Source organism: Sminthopsis crassicaudata, chromosome 6 (assembly GCF_048593235.1).
Source record: "Sminthopsis crassicaudata isolate SCR6 chromosome 6, ASM4859323v1, whole genome shotgun sequence".
Lineage (NCBI taxonomy): Eukaryota > Metazoa > Chordata > Mammalia > Dasyuromorphia > Dasyuridae > Sminthopsis > Sminthopsis crassicaudata.
In genome coordinates this window covers 141,026,234-141,044,900 of record NC_133622.1, presented here as the reverse complement: position 1 = coordinate 141,044,900, position 18,667 = coordinate 141,026,234, and the positions used below count along the sequence as shown (strand labels likewise).

Genomic DNA, 18,667 nt, shown 5'->3' with positions numbered 1-18,667 from the left:
TGGAATGATTTTTCTTCTTAGTTGAATCTCTTGCTTAAGATTTATGTAAACCTGGGTTTTTTTCTTTTAGCAATTTCATTTTATGACATACTACTCATAATTTTTCTGTCTTGTAAGATTTTACTAATGAATTTATAATATGAACTCATGCTGCCCTTTATTGCTATCTTATTAATTAATAAAATTTATATTTAAGTTCAATTTTGTATTGTTATCAAAGTATTCAACCTGGCAATGAACATCTCAGAATTAAGCTAAATTGTGCTCAGAAAGCAGATACACAATCTGTTACCAGGTCTATAATCAAAGTCTCTTCAGCTTAGTTTGATTTACTGGTCCTTGGTGAACTCAGCTTCACTTCAATGCCATCTAGGGAAGACTACAGTAGACCACATTAACACTTGGGATTTATTTTTTAAAGTATATCATTAAAACTCAAAGATTTTAAAGTACTTATTGTAGAATATGAACTTAGTAACTTTTTTTCTGGTTGAAAAGGTAAGAAATTTCTGATTGTATTCCATTAAAAAAAATGTGACTAGAAATTGCCAGGACTAAAAAGATACTTCTTGATATGTTAAGAACTAATCAACACAATTAACAACAACAATTTGAAATAGCAAGTGATGAAACATACTACTATCTTTTGGATAGGAGTAATGGACTTAAGGTCCAAAATTTCAAATCTGGTATTTAATTGGGGGGGGGTTTAATTTGTTCTTTAGATTTTTTTTAGTTGCTTACTCAATTCACTGATCTTCTCTTTTAACAGAGAAAGCATCTTATTCAAGAAAGCATCTAGAGATATAAAATTTCCCCTAAGAACTGCTAAAGGTACAAAAAGTTTCACATATTTTTAGACATGGGAATTTATTTTGCTTGAACATAAATATTTATTAAAAGGGTTTTTTTAATTCCCAATGGCAGAAGTGAGAAGGAAAGAAAATATTTTTGTTTTAGTTGAAAAAATATACAAATATAAAGCTCACTTTGTTTTGTGCAGATTTTTTAAAATAAAAAAGTATGAAATGAACTAACATTTCAGTAGAAAACAAATATAGTCATAATATTTAAATGCCTCCCTTCTTTATGAATTGCCCTTGTGCATAACAATTTAATTTATTTTCAAAATAAAAGTTTATGTTAGTTTTTTTTTATTCCATGAAGTCACTGGCCACGTGGTTTTTCTATGACATAAAATAAACATGTGCTTAACTTTTATTTGAAATTTACTTGAGTTTGAGACCATTTGAAATTCAATGACTATACAGGTAAAATGATTCCATTTCTTAAAACCTAGACAATCTTAACAATGTGCCTCTGTGTGTATGCAACGTGTGCATGGGCCTGTGTGTGTAAATAAGCAGCATGCCTGACTGAACTGAACAACAGTTTAAAACATTCCCTGAAGAGAGGTCTTGAATCTGGTTTAACAAATGAGGATGCTGCACTGTATATAGAGTATTACTTACACGAGAGGCAGCTGTTCTGGTGATTCTGAAGTTAAACACATTGACTAAGTATATTCTGAAGCCAGTGATAAACAAGTGTCTCAAAGATACACCCATACAACAGCACATGTTTAGCCTTTTATGCACTACAATGGACGTCCCACATCAGCTTTCTTCTTCTTCAGGTTTCCTGCAGCCCCCCTGACTGTCTCTGTCACCCGGTGCCAGATGGGAAGTGAGAGCTCAGCTGATCCACCCTTTGTGGTGGAAACCCCCAGAGCTTCAACTACAGGCTACAGGTTACTGAAGCCTTCATGAAAAATTCAGAGCTGATTATTAACAAGCTTGCTGAAAGTAAAACGTGTGTCATATTATCTACCTTCTCTTTCAGATCATAGCAGCAAAATCCCACCACCAAAAAGAAGAAAAATGTGCTTTCTATGTTTGCTTGCAAAACTTTCAATTATATGATGAGGCTATAGAACATTTTTACTAAGAGGGAATAAAAATAAAAGAAAAAATATACAAATTAATTTACTGAAACACCTAAGAAAAAACATAGCATAATGTTTGAAAGATTCAAAATACCCAAGGGATCAGCATTTTATTAAACTTTGAGTTTCCAAATTAAATTTAGGCTTAAAAATTTTTAGTTTATTCACTTATTCTATTCATAATAACCATTTTGTGATTGTTGGCTTATGTAAGGTGTTCTTTCAATATTTTAAACATGATAAAGCTCTCAACCATTATGAAATATAAAGAAATATAGTAAAAATTCAAAAACCTACCAAAAATAATTGCATAAGAAGTAAGCAGAATTGATCTCATAGTTGTGGCCTGTATTGTACTATACTGTACTGTAGTACATATATTATTGTTTCATGAATTGAATGGGATTTAATCACAGTACATAGGAGGTCTTAGTATGAAAGAAAATATTTAGTAACTAGACATATAAATCAACTGTCAACCTCCTTAATTTCCCATCCCCCTTTCCAAATGAACTAGTAGAGTTCTACCTCACAAGTAATTTTTAAAAGATGATGAGTCTGTTGTCAATATAATTAGTTACTTTCTTTTATTCTTTCTTGGAAATAATACCTTCCCAATTTCAAAGCCATCCATATATAAAAAGTAAAAATTTCCCACCCTCCAAGGCCACCCCACTCCCCCCCAAAAAAATCCCTCTCTCTGGTGTTAAATCAGCTTTTTTTTAATACAAGAAATTAAACATTGTACAAAGTTGTGCAGAGAATTCCCAATACTGATGTCAATGAAAATGCATACAAGTGCAGATCCAAAAAGCAGGAATTACCTCCCACAAATACAAGAGGGAATAAAAATAAAAGAAAAAAATTAACTTATGGAAACACCTAAGAAAAAACACAGCATAATGTTTGAAAGATTCATAATACCCAAGGGGATTAGTATTTTATTAAAATTTGAGTTTCTAAATTAAATTTAGGCTTAAAAATATATGTTTTAGCTTTCTCATGTGTGAAATGAGATGAATTAGATTAGATGGCATCAGAGTTCTCTTCCATCTCTAACTATGATCTGAGCCTAGTCAATTGCATGGTATTAAAAATCCATCCATAGTAGAACAATAATTGCTTGGCTATTTTCTAACATCTAAATTTTTTACTGATCAATGACTCTCAAATTTCAAATAGCTAGAACTTAGCATTTTTAACTTATTGTCAATTGCAAATAAAAGTCATGAAAAATTTTCAGTTACTTGCAAATACACTAGAGTTAGCTTTGACTAATGAATCATTTTAGCCATAGGATTGGCAAGGGTCAACTTGGTTGGAGCTTTTAACTCTATAAGATTCAAGATCCCTGGTTAATTCAATGAAATAATTTTTTTTTTCAAATGAGTGATTTGACATCATGAGAATATGTGATTGATTTTTTGCCAAAGTTCTATTGTGTTTAGACATGTAGTACAGGTGAATCGTGAAAGGGGGAGATAACTTGGGAAATAGCAGTTCATGTTCTTTATTACTATTATGTTCTTCTTCTATGAACTAGGGTCAGTTGGTAAGAACAATATTTTAATTATCAATTATGAATATGTGTAAGAGGATTAGTCCCACAGTCCCAGGTAAATTGACTAATTCAGCTAAGTCTATTAAGTTTGCCCATCATTAAAACTCTTGAGATCTGTTTGACACAAATGAGCTAACAAAACAAAACAAAATTCCCAAATCTCATATAACCAAAACCTATAACTTATCTATGATTCCAATCCCAAATGTAGAAGTAGTTTGACCAATCATTGTGTTTTCTCTTCCTATTTCCACTAGCCAACAAATAGCAAGATCTTATTTATTTGGAAGCATAATTATACAGATGATTTCTGTTATTACTAGTTTGCAAAACTAGCTGTTCTTTGTTCATTTAAATTGTAAACTTTTTGTGATGAGAAAACCATGGACTGTATTCTCTATGCCATCTATCACAGTGTTTTGTACTAAATAGACAACTCAATGTTTGTCTCACATTGATAATGTTTTTCATCTATTTAGAGGAAGGTTCATGTAGTAAACTGAGAGCCTCAGAGAAAGGAAGCCATGGGTATAAATCCTACAGCTAATAGATGCTGACACCTCCCTCCCACTCACCTCAGAAACGTTGCAACAATTGCTGATCTGCACTGGCAAGAATTTCTTCATTGGGGGAACTCCCTTCTCTGGTAAAATTATAAGTTCTAAACTAAACAAGTTATATTTCGAATTGTTCTAAGCCAAAATTACTATAATTGATACATAGGGATTCTGTAGTTCTTTGTGATATCAAATAAATCAGAATAGCAAATCTTCCACACCAGAATTGGACAAAAAGCCAGAAGACTACAGGACCATTTTCCTATCCCCTAGTAAAGCCAGTGGCTGCAGTCTAGGACTAGAGAAGCATCACATTTATTCTGAAAAGAAGTATATATTTGCAGGCAGCAAGAGTGAAGGAGCCCCCTGAGAAATACTCAGGATGATCAGTTCCACAGTAAGATTGCTGGGAATTCAGGGGAGAACAGGCAAGATGCTGTAGCACTCAGATCACGACAGCCTAGTTTCAAGGTCTCTAAGGTCTCTAATATTACTGCCAGAGAGAACCCTAAAAATCTAGCTCTCTAAACAACAAATATCCAGAGGGGGGAAAATCCCTTGAGGGTAAGGTTTCGTTAAGAACTCAGGGGACCAAGGTCAAGACAAAGCAGGGTCAACCATTCCAACTGAAAAATATAGTGTGGATGAAGGTGGGATTGGACAGAGTTTACCCTATTGAACAAAGCCCCTATTCAAGTATTAAAAATGAAAAGACAAGTAAAGAAGAGAGCCTTATTAATATAAAAATTACTCTATAACACAATAAGCAGAGACTCAAGAAATAAATATCTAGAAAAATTATGAAGAAATTAAAAATTAAATAGAATTTCTAGAAGAAAAAATTAGTAGTTTAAAAAATTAAGTGGCAAATCTAATCCTTGAAAATCTGAACAAGCTAAATAGAAATCAATGATTCCATTAGACAATAAAAATATTAAAACAAATCAAAAAATTAAAAAATAGAAGAAAATCTAAGATGACTGATATAAACAACTGAACTTGAAAATGATCAAATAGAGATCACTAAAAAAAATTCAATCATTGAACTCAATGAAAACCATAATTTTTAAAAATACCTGGGTATTATGTTTCAAGAAGTCATAAATCATCCAAAAGAAGCAGTTTAAGAACAAAGAAAGTATAGTCAGAATCATATATGATTTAGAAACTTTTGGTAAAAATGGGAAGTCTTTGGAATACATCAAAAATTTTTTTAAAAAATGGGCTAACAATCAAGAATAATTTACCCCATAAAGCTGAGTATAATCCTATTAGGGAAAAATTAATCTTTCTGATAAAAAGATCAGACTTAAGTTAGGCTATATAGACTAGGGAAATCTAAAAAGGTAAATGTATTTGATTAAATGGAAGGAACTCTATGATGAAGGAGTGCTTACATTCTAATGAAATGCCTATAGAAATTTAACATCTTCAAAGGGAATTAATTGAGTTAAGTAAAAAAAAAAAAAGTTTCTGAGTGTTCATTGGTTGGTTCTGAGGGCTTGCAAAGGGGAAAGAAGGTAAAAGGAAATAATCAATAAAGGAAGAAGTGTTATTTCTCAAAATTAAGCTCTGTTTATAAAATTATCGTGGAAGGAATGGAGAAATAGACCTCACTGCTTTGAAATGGACAAAGAATTTGAACACACACACACACACACACACACACACACACACACACACACACACACACACACACACCTTGGTCTAGAAATATATCAAAACCAACAGGGAATCTGGTGAGCTTAAGAAAGGATGAGAGATTAATTTTTTTTTTATCCTAAGAAGGGAAAAGGATTAAAGAACTAAAATGTAAGGGGTTGCCTTATGCCCTTTCAACAAATGGGGCATATGACATAGGAAAATAACGAAATATTGGACTATAAGAAATGACAAAAGTTGATTGACTGATTTCAGAGAATTCTGAGTAGTATAAACTAATGTAGTTTGAGATGAGTAGAGCTAAGAGAACAATATACAAAAATCTTAGCAACACTGTAAAGAAAAATAACTTTAAAAGACTTTAGAACTTTGATCAAGGCAATGACCAACCATGCCACCAGATGAACTATGATGAAGCTTGTTATCATCTACTGATAAAAGGGGAATGGACTCAGGTAGAAAAATACTTGCCTTCACAACCCCACTCCTGGTTACTATGTGGATTCAGCTTTCTTAACTGAATTTTTCTTACAAAGGTTTCTTCCCCTTCTTCTCTTTTGATTCCTGGGTAAGAGGAGTACAAAGAATAGTTATGTTCTATTACATATAACAAGAGTTAGCAAAGGTTATGCAAAAAAAAAAAAAAGAAAACAAACACTGAAAAATATTTAAATGTACAGAAGGGAATAGAATAAAATTTTGAAAGTAAGACAATGTGTAGACATGACTAACGTGAAATTATGTTTAAAATGATTGTATATCCGATTGCTTGTTATCTTGGGGAATGGGACAGTGAGAGAGGAAGAGGGAAAATTTGGAACTCAAAATCTTACAAAAATGAATGCTGAAAACTATTTTTACATATTATTGGAAAAATTAAATTCTATTGAAAAGAAAAAAATGTATAGAATTTTTGATATGCATTTTTTAAAAAGCAAACATTGCTTGTTGAAATGCAGATTTCACCTAGCATCCTATTTTATGTTTTCTTGTGTAACTGAAAATGTTTTTGTGTATTTAAACCTGGGATAAAACATAAAATTAAAAAAGAAATTATGATACTAGATTTAAGAAACTCAGAAATTTTAGGTTATCAATACTTTGGTATTATTTGGAATACCCAGTGATCAAATTAGCACTAGATTACACATGTGAACCACTAAAGAAAATTTACTTTCATCTGAATTAGCCAAGTTAATTAGAAATTTTGAAATTATATAAATAGAATGACTTCATCAGACCTCTTTGTGCAGAAATCTCGTTAGAATAGTGTTCAATTTGTTAGAAGTGAGAATTTTTTTTTTTAAATCCACAAATTAACCAAATAAATAAATAAAAAAAGAACTGGGAAATGTAATTTGGAATAAAGTGGTGTTATAAATAACTCCTTAAAATCTTGATCAATTGATATTGATATTGATCAATAAAATCAATTTTGTTAAGCAGTATGACTCTGTATCAATGGAAACTGAATGTAAAGTCCCCTAAAATATTTATTCTTAATACCATTTCAAAAACAAGAAAGGCAAAGAGGTTATACTGTGGCAGAATTCTTGGTAAAATTATTCTGCATATTCACTAAATGCATTTCAAATCATAATTTCTTGTTACTCCTAGAGAAAGATGCAATTAAATAACTTAAAGAGAAACACTGGAGTAATGTTGAGGCTAAACATGACTAACTTGTCTGTTGACTCAGTAAGTGTGATAAAACAACTATCTACCTAGATTCCTACCTCCTGTACCAAAGTGAGTTTTTCAGAAAGACAACAAAACTTGTCAAAACTCAGGACTTTTTGGCCCTGGGAACAAGGTCTCAAGCTTTACCTCCTTTAATAAAATGAGACCCACTCATGTGGAGCTGGGGCCCTTCCAACTTAGTGAATTTCTCAAAGCCAAACAAGTTTCCCAACCTGCCCTACTGATCAGATAAGTTTCCCTATAGAAATGAAATGGGCCTACATTTATGCAAGGTAAGTGCTACTGTATCCTTATTGAATAGCCTTCTACACTATGACTAAATGAACCTCCTTTTGTTCAGTTTTGAACATCCCAAAACTGAACATGAAATTATAGGGTGCTAGTTTCAGGCCTACTATTAACATTAAGTATTTTAATATAAAATGACCCCTGAAAAAGACTCACTAGAATGAGACAGCAATGGTGAAAATGTGAATATTTTTCACTGATTGACTACATGGAATGACAACAGCTGAAATAAATATTTAGATGTAATTACTTAAAATAATATACAGCTTCATGCAGAGTCATTTCTCTCAAAAATGATCATCTGAAATATATGAAAAATTCCAAAATTTGAACTATCTAGAAACCCAATACATCAGGATCATTGCTTATATAAATTTGGTCTTTATTATTTTCGGTGTTATTCTTCAATATCTAACTATTTGATGAATATTTCAAAACAAATAATCAAGAAGATAGCAAAACTCCAAGTAAATTATTTAAATTTGATTAGTAATAACATAAGAACAATAATAGCAACAACATATCAAAACTTTTTAAAAAAAAGATTTTAGATATTACTCAGGAATAATCAATTTAGTAAATGAAAACATTGCCCACTGAATAAAATCTCTTCTTATTTCTATAATATTTAATTTGGTCACTTTTTACCCTGACTCTGCTGTCAAATATTGGAGCAGTAACTTAATTAAGCCAATTGATAATTCTGCTCACTTTTTTCCATATTAGTAATGCCTTTTGATAGTTATGAATAACATCTATTTTTTTTTCTTTTTTCTTTTCCAGGTCTTTGTTTCCTTACAACTTAATCCTTGTTAACACTGTGGGACTGCTTTTATACTCCTTCATTGTTTGCTGAATGAATAATTGATGGGTGATAATTTTCAGCTATCACCCCACCCTTGTCAGTTTTATTGCTTTTCTACTAGAAATAATATTTTCTGGACTTTTCCACTGGGTTAAGTTTACAGCACTTGAATCAAATGACAGTGTGTGTATGTGCGTGTTTATGTGTTTGTGTATGTGTGTGTGTACATATGAAAGAGATACAAATAAAAAGTGTAATGTTTAACTTATATCAGATGGCTTACTGTTCAGAGGGAGGATCAGGGAAAAGGTGGAGAAAAATTTGGATCACAAGGTTTTGCAGAGGTGAATGTTGAAAACTATTTTTGCATGTATTTGGAAAAAATAAAATACTATTAAAATTAAAAAAAAAATAAAAGTACAATAATGCATTGAGACAAGAAAGTATAGACTTTTATTTTCCTAACAATTCAATTCAGTTCACCAAATATTTAGAAAGAATCTATATGATGTAATAAGGTAGGTACTATGTTCTCACCTGCTTCTTTTTTATAACCAGCTGCTATATTTGGATCTATTCATTTATCACTAACTAAATATTTTTGGGATCTTATATTCCATTTGTGGCATTTATTGGCAGGGTAATCCTGGGCAAGTCACCTTATTTCTTATGTTTCAGAAAACTTTCTAAAACTATGATTAGTTGTTTGGGGAGAGAGTTTCCCTCACACAGGAGTTCCTTATGTCAATAATATTACCAGGCCAATACATAACTCCTAACACTTTGTTTCTTGAATTTCACAAGAAGTTTTAGAAAGTTTAGAAAGAAGGAAGCTAAAAGAAGGAAAAAGGTATCTGAGTCAGGATAAGGTGAAGTTAGAGATATACCAAAGTAATGCATCCAAGTAGGAAATAAGAGATGGCTGTCCTGATTCCCCTCCTTTAATGAAAGTTTTGGAGTTCATGGCTCTGCCCTTCAAATCCAAAGAGTAGAATCTAAGGATAAGTCTCAGGCTGATCTGATTCCCTTGAGGAAGATGATGAGGTTTTGATCAGCAGGATGATTTCAGAGAGGCCTGGAGAGACTTACATGAACTGAAGCTAAGTGAAATGAGCAGAAACAGGAGATTATGGTACATGGCAATAGCAAGATTATACCGTGATCAATTCTGATGGACATGGCACTTCTCAACAATGAGACAATTCAGATCAGTTCCAATGACCTTGTGATGAAGAGAGCTATCTACACTCAGAGAAAGGTCTGTGGGAACTGAGTGTGGATCACAAAATATCATTTTCACTCTTCTTATTATTGTCAGCTTGCATTTTGTCTTATTTCTCTTTTTTTTCCCTTTTTGATTTGACAGAGCTTTCATGCAGCTGACACAGGCTTTGAGGAGCCAGACTGTCAGTTTGGATTCAGGTTCTTCCTCCAAGTCATGATAAGGCATTGGAGTAGGACATTAATAAAGGGATGCAATCTAAGGGTGCAATGAAAGAAGTAATAGTATGTGGATGTAACATACAGGTACTTTTAGGCTATTGCATATGTAGAAGTTTGTTTAATGTTTTCTGACCCTCTTACATTATTTCTGCACATGGAAGTATAGTGATAGGGTTTGTGCTTAACCCCCAGTTGGAGAGCACGACTCTCTAACAATTGGCTAGGAATTGACTTCCCAGCTCTGTACTAGGAATGATTATTTTTCTATGTGATATCTGTGGCATGAGAATGCAATGGCATGAGAAAGCAATAGCTTTTCCTCTGAAATGTTTCCCTCTGATTCAATTTTTAAAACTGTTTGTATCTGCATGAAGCTCTCCATCACAAAATCCCTATGAAGTAGATAGTGAAAGTTTTATTATCCCCATTTTAAAAAGAGGAAATTGATATCAGAAAGTTCCTTCAGTTATAGTAGGATTCAAACTGGATATTATTCTACTGTCTTTCTATTCTGAATGTGATCTGAATAATGAGATAGAGGTTATACGAATTTGATATGATTCAGAAAAGTAAAAAGTATATTGTATCAAATATTTTCTTTTTAAATTCAAGTTTATCTTTTTCAGTAGTGCAAATCAGGGGTTCTCAAACTACAGCCCGTGGGCCAGATGAGGCCCACTGAGGACATTTATGCGGCCCACAGGGTTATGGCAAATGAGCTGAGGGGCGGAGACAATGTGAGTTTTTGTTTTTACTGTAGTCCGGCCCTCCAACATTCTGAGGGACAGTGAACTGGCCCCCAATTTAAAAAGTTTGAGGACCACTTTTGCAACCAAAGCCACTTATCCAAATCGTAGTATATAACTCTAAACACATCCCTGAAACTTATAAAATTAGATATTAATTGATTAATTTCATTTATTATATCTATAATTGACATATATAATTAAAGATATAATATAATGATTATAAGTTTATCACTGCTGTGGATCTTTAAAGATAGGGTTGTAGCACATGTATTCAGTTAAGATTTTCTTAATCACTAATGTTTATTGTGCAACAAGAAAATGATATTCACACACATGTATTGTACCTAGATTATATTGTAACACATGTAAAATGTATGGTATTGCCTGTCGTCGGGGGGAGGGAATAGAGGGAGGGGGGGTAATTTGGAAAAATGAATACAAGGGATAATATTATAATATATATATATATATATATATATATATATATATATATAAAAAGATAGATTCTATTCCAAAAAAAAAAAAAAAAAAAGATTTTCTTAATCAGCCCAAAGAATATGCTTATAACTTGTTGTTTTAGAAAAGTCAACAAAGCACTCCTCTAAACTCCTCTATTGCTGTAAGCACAAATAGTGCTTCTGCTCTTGGCAAGAATCCACAGACATGTAATTGTGGCATCATAAATTTGACCAAAGGGAACATCAGTAAGAAAAAAGAAGAAAAATCCAAATCTCATCTTGATGCTTGTTGAAATAATCTTATCTTAATTACAGAAACAAGGATTAGTTTACAGTGGGCAATTTGTTTAAGAAGGCCATCCATAAAGTTGCTAATAATGATGTATATAGATGTTCTTTGTTTTTTCACCTCCTTCTCCTTCTGGGCTCTCTTCCTGCTTAAACACGTTAGGACATTTCATTAAAAAGAAAGAGGGGAAAGGCAGCTTTCTTCCCAAAGACATTTAAGTGATAAGCAAACACAGGAGATACAAAATCTTTAAAAGATTTTTGTTGTTTCTGATGGTTCATCAATGTCATAAAAAAGGACAAGCAAGATTAACTAGAAAATACATAGATTCCCAAAATTCATAGCTGAATTTTAAAAATTCTTAATTATGTTCCTATGGAAACTTGTTTCATGAAACTTTGATGGGAAGAATTATTATGGAAACATGATTATTATGGAAACATAAAGATAAATGATATGTGAAGAAATAAATATTAGCTTTTAGACTGATGATCTTAAAGGCAGAGAGTTGTCTTTGTTCTTTAATTGACTCCTTCACGGGTAAGGGGAGCTCCACCCCTGGTCCCTGCTGTTAGGTTTTTCTAAGCCTCTGTGCTGCTTAGTAATCAACTTCCAATTTTTGGCAGAGCAATGAAGACATTAAAATACATATCACCTCATACCCATCGAATGAGTTTTTAAGAAATGACTAAAAAAACCCATAAAATTATGACGAAATATTGGAGTGATAGTTATATTTTTCTATTACTAGGGACATGCAACCTTGTAAAATTTTTCTGAAAACCAATCTGGCAATATGCAATAAAATTTTCAAAAATATTATCAACTCTTTGGCACAAATAAATAAACTTGGGGTCTATATCTAGAAAGTTTTCGAAAACAGCAAAACAATGGCAAAGAAGCTGTCTTAACAATCATTACAATCCTTTTTATAGTAATATTGCATATCATTTTCATCTCCCCCCAAACCTCCCAAAATCCTAGAAAATTCTTACTATCTATCAATAAGGAAATAACTATAATCCAATTTAGAGCAAAAGATAGACAGGGGAAACCTGGAAAGATACACATTCTCTCTCTCTCTCTCTCTCTCTCTCTCTCTCTCTCTCTCTCTCTCTCTCTCTCTCTCTCTCTCTCTCTCTCCATTTAACATAGTGCTTACTCTGTATTACAAGTTGTGTTAAGTGCTTTACAATTATTATCTCCTTTGTACTCACAACAAAGTAAGGTATTATTAATATCCCCATTCTACAGATGAGGAAACTGAGGCATATGGAGATATACCTCTGATTTTGCCCAGGATCTAAGAGCCAGTATGCAACTGGCTGCTATATCTAGGTTAAATGCCTTTTGAATCGCTGAAGCATAAAATGTGTGGCACCACTGCATGCAGATGAGGATGAAGCCATTACTTTCATGATTTTTATGGCATAATAATATCCTATTCTGTTTATACAACATAATTTGTTCAGCTATTCCCTAGTTAATGAGCACCCTTTTAGTTTCAGTTCTTTGCAACTACAAACAAAACTGCTATAACTATTTTTGTACATTTTTATCTTTCCTTGATTGCTTTAGAGTACATGGCTACTAGTGAGACTTAATTTTTTTGATGATGGTGGAAGTGATGATTTTGATTGAACAGTTCTCAAATCATATTTCTATTTGATCAAATGTATCAAAACACCCCGCCTTCAATATTTTTTAGTGTGGTTGGACCCAAATTAAAATGGCCTTGGGAAATATTTAACAAGAAACATAGTGTTATATTAATATGTGATTTTCTGAATCAATATGTTACTGCAGGGATCTTTTTTTTTTAATTAAAGCTTTTTATTTACAAAACATATGCATGGGTAATTTCAACACTGACCCTTGCAAAACCTTCTGTTTCAAATTTCCCCTCCTTCCCCCCCCCATCTCCTCCCCTAGATGGCAGGTAGTCCAATACATTAAATATGTTTTAAAAAATGTTAAATTCAATATATGTATATAAATTTATACAGTTATCTTGCTGCACAAGAAAAATCAGATCAAGAAGGAAGAAAAAAAAACCTACGAAGGAAAACAAAATGCAAACAAACATTAACAGAAAGAGTGAGAATGCTATATTGTGGTCCATAATCCGTTCCTACCGTCCTCTCTCTGGGTGTACATGTCTCCTTTCATCACTAAACAAGTGGAACTGGTGTGAATCATCTCATTATTGAAGAGAGCCAAGTCCATCAGAATTGATTGTTGCAGTCTTATTGCTTTGTATCTCCTGGTTCTGCTCATTTCACTTAGCATCAGTTCCTGTAAGTCTCTCCAGGCTTCTCTGAAATCATCCATAATATTCCATAACATTAATATACCACAATTTATTCAGCCATTCTCCAATTGATGGGCATTCATTCAGTTTCCAGTTTCTAGCCACTACAAAAAAAGCTGCCACAAATATTTTTGCACATGTGGGTCTCTTTCCCTCCTTTAAGATCTCTTTGGAATATAATACCAGTATAAACACTGCTGGATCAAAGGGTATGCACATATATACATATATTGTATTTAACTTATACTTTAACATATTTAACATGTATTGGTCAACCTGCCATCTGGGGGAAGGAGTCGGGGTGGAGGGGAGGAAGGGAAAAGTTGAAACAAAAGATTTTGCAATTGTCAATGCTGGAAAATTACCTATGCATAAAATATTTGTAAAAAGTAATCAATCAATTGATTAATTTTTTAAAAAGGTATGTACAGTTTAATAACTTTTTGAGCATAGTTCCAAATCTGCAGAGATCTTTATGTACAGTATAATGGCCCTTAATTTTATTTGATTTTGACATTATGGACTAAATCATTTTGCTTTAATTTCTAGAACTATCTATCTATAAAATATGGATTGAAATACCTCCTAAGAAGATATATTTAGGTGGTAAATATTTTATTTGTTAATGTTTATCCAAGTGCCTATAGAATTCATAAGTCTGAGATATATGGTAAAACACCTAACTGATTCAAAATTTACAGACAAATTAGGTAAATAAGAAAAATACCCAATCAACAGAAAAAAAATACCAAATAATAAAAATTCATTGAGAGAAACTGGTGATTAGAGATTATGTAGAATAGACTTGGTAAATTCTGAAAGATTTTCTTTTTTCTTTAAAGAAAGTCTATCTCAAGATCACGAAGTTAGGAGAACAGAATTTGCATATTTGGTTAAGCCTGAAGAGTTAGAATGAGAAATAGGAAGAAGGAAGGAATCTAAAAAGAGTTGAAATATCTGGAATGAAATGAAGGCAGATAGGTGACCAACTTGTGCTTTGGAATTGAAAAACCAAGTTTTATAATATTATAATAGATTTGAGGGGTGACTAAAAGCCATATTATTTTCTACACTGATTGAATCAATAGAATTAACTCTTTTAACTGGAAGAAGAGCTTCTTAGACATAATTGTCAAATTGTAATATTTTAAAGTGATAATTGTCCAATCCTGTCATTTTCTTCACTTATATTTACCTTCCAGTCAGATGTTTTCACTTGCTTAATTTTGGATTACCTAGACCCCCAAACCTAAGAAATTTCACTGCTATGATGTAACTTGGCGACAGCAATTAAGAACATTTGATGTTGATTCCAGGAGACTTTAAGACACCTTTTTTCTTGCATGGCATTTGGGTTAGACCAAACTATATTTTTATATTCTTCATTTTACCCATTATTTTCCGTGTGTGTGTGTGTGTGTGTGTAGGAATAATATCATCCATCATAGTTTCTCACATTGGGAGCTAAGATGAATTTTCCTAAGATTCAGACCAATCTAAGGGAGGTTGGTTTTTCCTTAAATGCTACTAATTTTTTTTTCCTAAATATTTGATTGTTTCAGATGACTAAAGATTGAGTCTTCATAATGACTTCCTGGTAGCCTAAGTCTATAAAAGAGGTCCCCCCCCCCACAGAATTGGCATTCTTCCACCTTGAGTGTTGCTCCTCACCCTGCTTTTCTGACTAGGCATGTTTCTGTATGGAAATGGAAATGAGAAGAGTTGTGTCTAATCAAGCCAAATGCTGTACCTTTGTTTACTTTAATTTAAGTAAATCTACTTTTTGTTAACTATTAAATAATTTACAAGTGTTTCATTTCATTTTAATATCAAACAATAAATAGCAAAGGACAGACTTGAGTTAATCCTAGGCTACCTTTCCTCCTTGCCACTGCTTCTTAAACATTTTATCATTCAACTCTGTGGTACCACAGATTTACCACAATTTGGAATTATACTCCAAGGGCTATAAAACTGTGCACACCCTTTGATTCAGCAATGGGGGTCTATATTCTAAAGAAATCATAAAAGAGGGAAAAAGCCCCATATGTACAGAAATATTTGGAGCAGCTCTTTTTATAGTGGCAAGGAAATGGAAATTAAATGGATCCTCACAGGTTGAAAAATGGCGGAATAAGTTGTGATATATAAATGCAATGGAATATCATTATTCTCTAAGAAATGCTGAGTAGGCTGATTTCAGAAAGTCCTGGAAAGATGTACATAAACTGATGCTGAGTGGAGTGAGCAGAGCCAAGAGAACACTGTATATAGTAACAAGATTATGTAATGATCAGCTGAAATGAACTTGATTCTTTTCAACAATAAAATGATTCAAGGCATTTTTAATAGACTAGTGATGGAAAGTGCCATCCATAACCAAAGAGAGAGTTATGAAGAATGATTATGGATTAAAGCATAGTATTTTCACCTTTTTGTTGTTGTTTGTTTGCTTGCTTGTGTTTTTTCTCTTTCTTGTGGTTTTTTTCCCCTTTTGATCTGATTCTTTTTTTTTTTTTTTTTTTTTTTTTTTTTTTTTTTTTGCTCAGCAAGATGAATATGGGATTATATTTAAAAGAATTGCACATGTGTGACCTATGTTCTATGTTGAGTTGCTTGCTGTTCTGATAAGGAGGAGAAAGAAAGATAGGGAAAATTTTTAGAATACAAGGTTTTACAAAGGTGAATGTTGAAAACTGCCTCTGCACGTGTTTGGGAAAATAAAAAGTATTAAAATATTTTGTCATTGGGATGTATGTGAACTAATACTTCTGGTGTGAGGGCTTGCTAGGTCCTCATCAAAGCTGGTATCTACCTTTAGTGTCCACCTTCATCCAGCTCTCACTCATGGTTCCAAGAAGCTTAGTATATTCAGCAAATTTTGTTTCGTTTTTGTTTTGTTTCACTAATGTCCACTCTTTATGACTCCATTTTGAGATTTTTTTTGGCAAAGGTACTGGAGTGATTTTCTATTTCCATATCCTGCTCATTTTACAGATAAGAAACTGAGGCAGGCAGAGTTAAGTGGTTTGTCTAGGATCACATTTCTAGTAAGTGTTTGAAATCTTATTTGAATTCATGAACATAAGGGTTTTTTTTTTGGGGGGGTACCAATGCTCTATCTATTGCACCACCTACCAGTCACACCCTGGTAAAACATATTGCCAGATGGAATAAACAAGGTTGAGGGGAATCAACAGGCCTCAAACACATTGGTGAGTTAGGGGGATATTTATCTCAAGCAGGTGAAGACTTCCTCTGACAAAATCGGCAGATAAGATCAATTTGTTTCATGAAGGCCATGAAGGTGGCTGGAGGAGATGCTGTGGAATGATTAGAGCTTGGTCAGGCACAGAATTAACCAAACTCATCCATTACATCCTGAGACATCACCAGTTATTCTGATTTTTGTATTGCTCCTGAACTTCTATGACTCTGGAAAAGAGAGGCTGATGACTTTAGGTAACTCTGCCTCACTTAGGTTCAATTTATAAGTAATTTAAGACATAATTGGTCCTCTTTGAAAATGAAGGACAAACAACTCTGTCGTTTCTTAAGGTACAGGTTTACTATCCTTTAGGGCAATTTTCAAAGTCTTTTATCTTAGGAGCCCTATAAGAACTCTTAAAAACTACTGAAGACCCCAGTTTTTACATCTATTGATAATTGCTATATCTATTGATATTTGTCATATTAGACATTAAAACTAATAAATATTTAAAATATTTATTAATTTATTCAAAATAATAAAACATGTTCATATAACACATTACTTTTATGAAAAATAAATGCGTTTTCCAAAATAAAACAAAAATTGTGAGAGGAATAGTATTTTGCTTAGTTTTGTAGATTTCTTCAATATCTGGCTCAAGAGAAGACAAATGAGTTTTTGTATGTGAAATTGTATTAAATCTCTTGTGAAATGTCAATTTGTTGGAGTATGTGAAAAAATATTTGTGACTTTGGACATTTTGAAAGAGTTTTTAAGATAATTAAAGGAATTAGGACCATACCTTTCTTGATGCCCTAATTTATTTTTATTTTTTTATTATGGTTTTTTATTTACAAGATACATGTATAGGTAATTTTTCAGCATTGACAGTTGCAAAACCTTTTGTTCCAATTTTTCCCCTCCTTCCTCCCCCTTCCCCATATGGCAGGTAGACCAGTACATGTTAAATATGTTAAAATACATGTTAAATACAATATGTGTATACATGTTCATATAGTTACTTTGCTGCACAAAAAGAATCGGACTTTGAAATAGTGTACAATTAACCTGTGAAGGAAATCAAAAATGCAGGTAGACAAAAATAGAGGGATTGGGGATTCTATGTTGTGGTTCACACTCATTTCCCTGAGTTCTTTTGCTGGGTGTAGCTGGTTCAATTCATTACTGTTCTATCAGAGCTGATTTGTTTCATCTCATTGTTGAAGAGGGCCACGTCCATCAGAATTGATCATCATATATCTCCTGGTCCTGCTCATTTCATTCAACATCAGTTCATGTAAGTCTGTCCAGGGGTTTCTGAAATCATCCTACTGGTCATTTCTTACAGAACGGTAATATTCCATGACATTTATATACCACAATTTATTCAGCCATTCTCCAATTGATGGGCATCCACTCAGTTTCCAGTTTCTAGCTACTACAAAAAGAGCTGCCACAAACATTTTTGCACATACAGGTCCCTTTCCCTTCTTTAAGATCTCTTTGGATCCTCTAATTTATTAATGTCTTTATAATATATATTCTTACCTCTTTACATTTTGTGTCTCCCCTCCCAGTGAAATGTAAGCAACGTTAAGTCAAATTATTTTTTTTTATTTTTGTATCTTCATCATTCAGTACAGTTCCTGTAATGTATTGGTGCTTAATAAATCATTGATGGACTGGA

At 32.7% G+C, this 18,667-nt stretch overlaps 1 long non-coding RNA gene across 2 annotated transcripts in view; it reads left to right on the top strand.

Moving 5' to 3' along the window:
* Positions 1-1,928, top strand: part of LOC141545698 (uncharacterized) — a 97,178-nt gene extending 95,250 nt beyond the window's left edge. The window contains exons 2-4 of one of the 2 annotated variants that reach the window (XR_012483119.1): positions 773-834; positions 1,637-1,750; positions 1,843-1,928. This is a non-coding gene — a long non-coding RNA (uncharacterized LOC141545698). Of the gene's footprint in view, positions 1-772; positions 835-1,636 lie in introns of both variants that reach the window. The other variant, XR_012483118.1, reaches the window with a different exon arrangement.
* Positions 1,929-18,667: the final 16,739 nt, after the last annotated feature.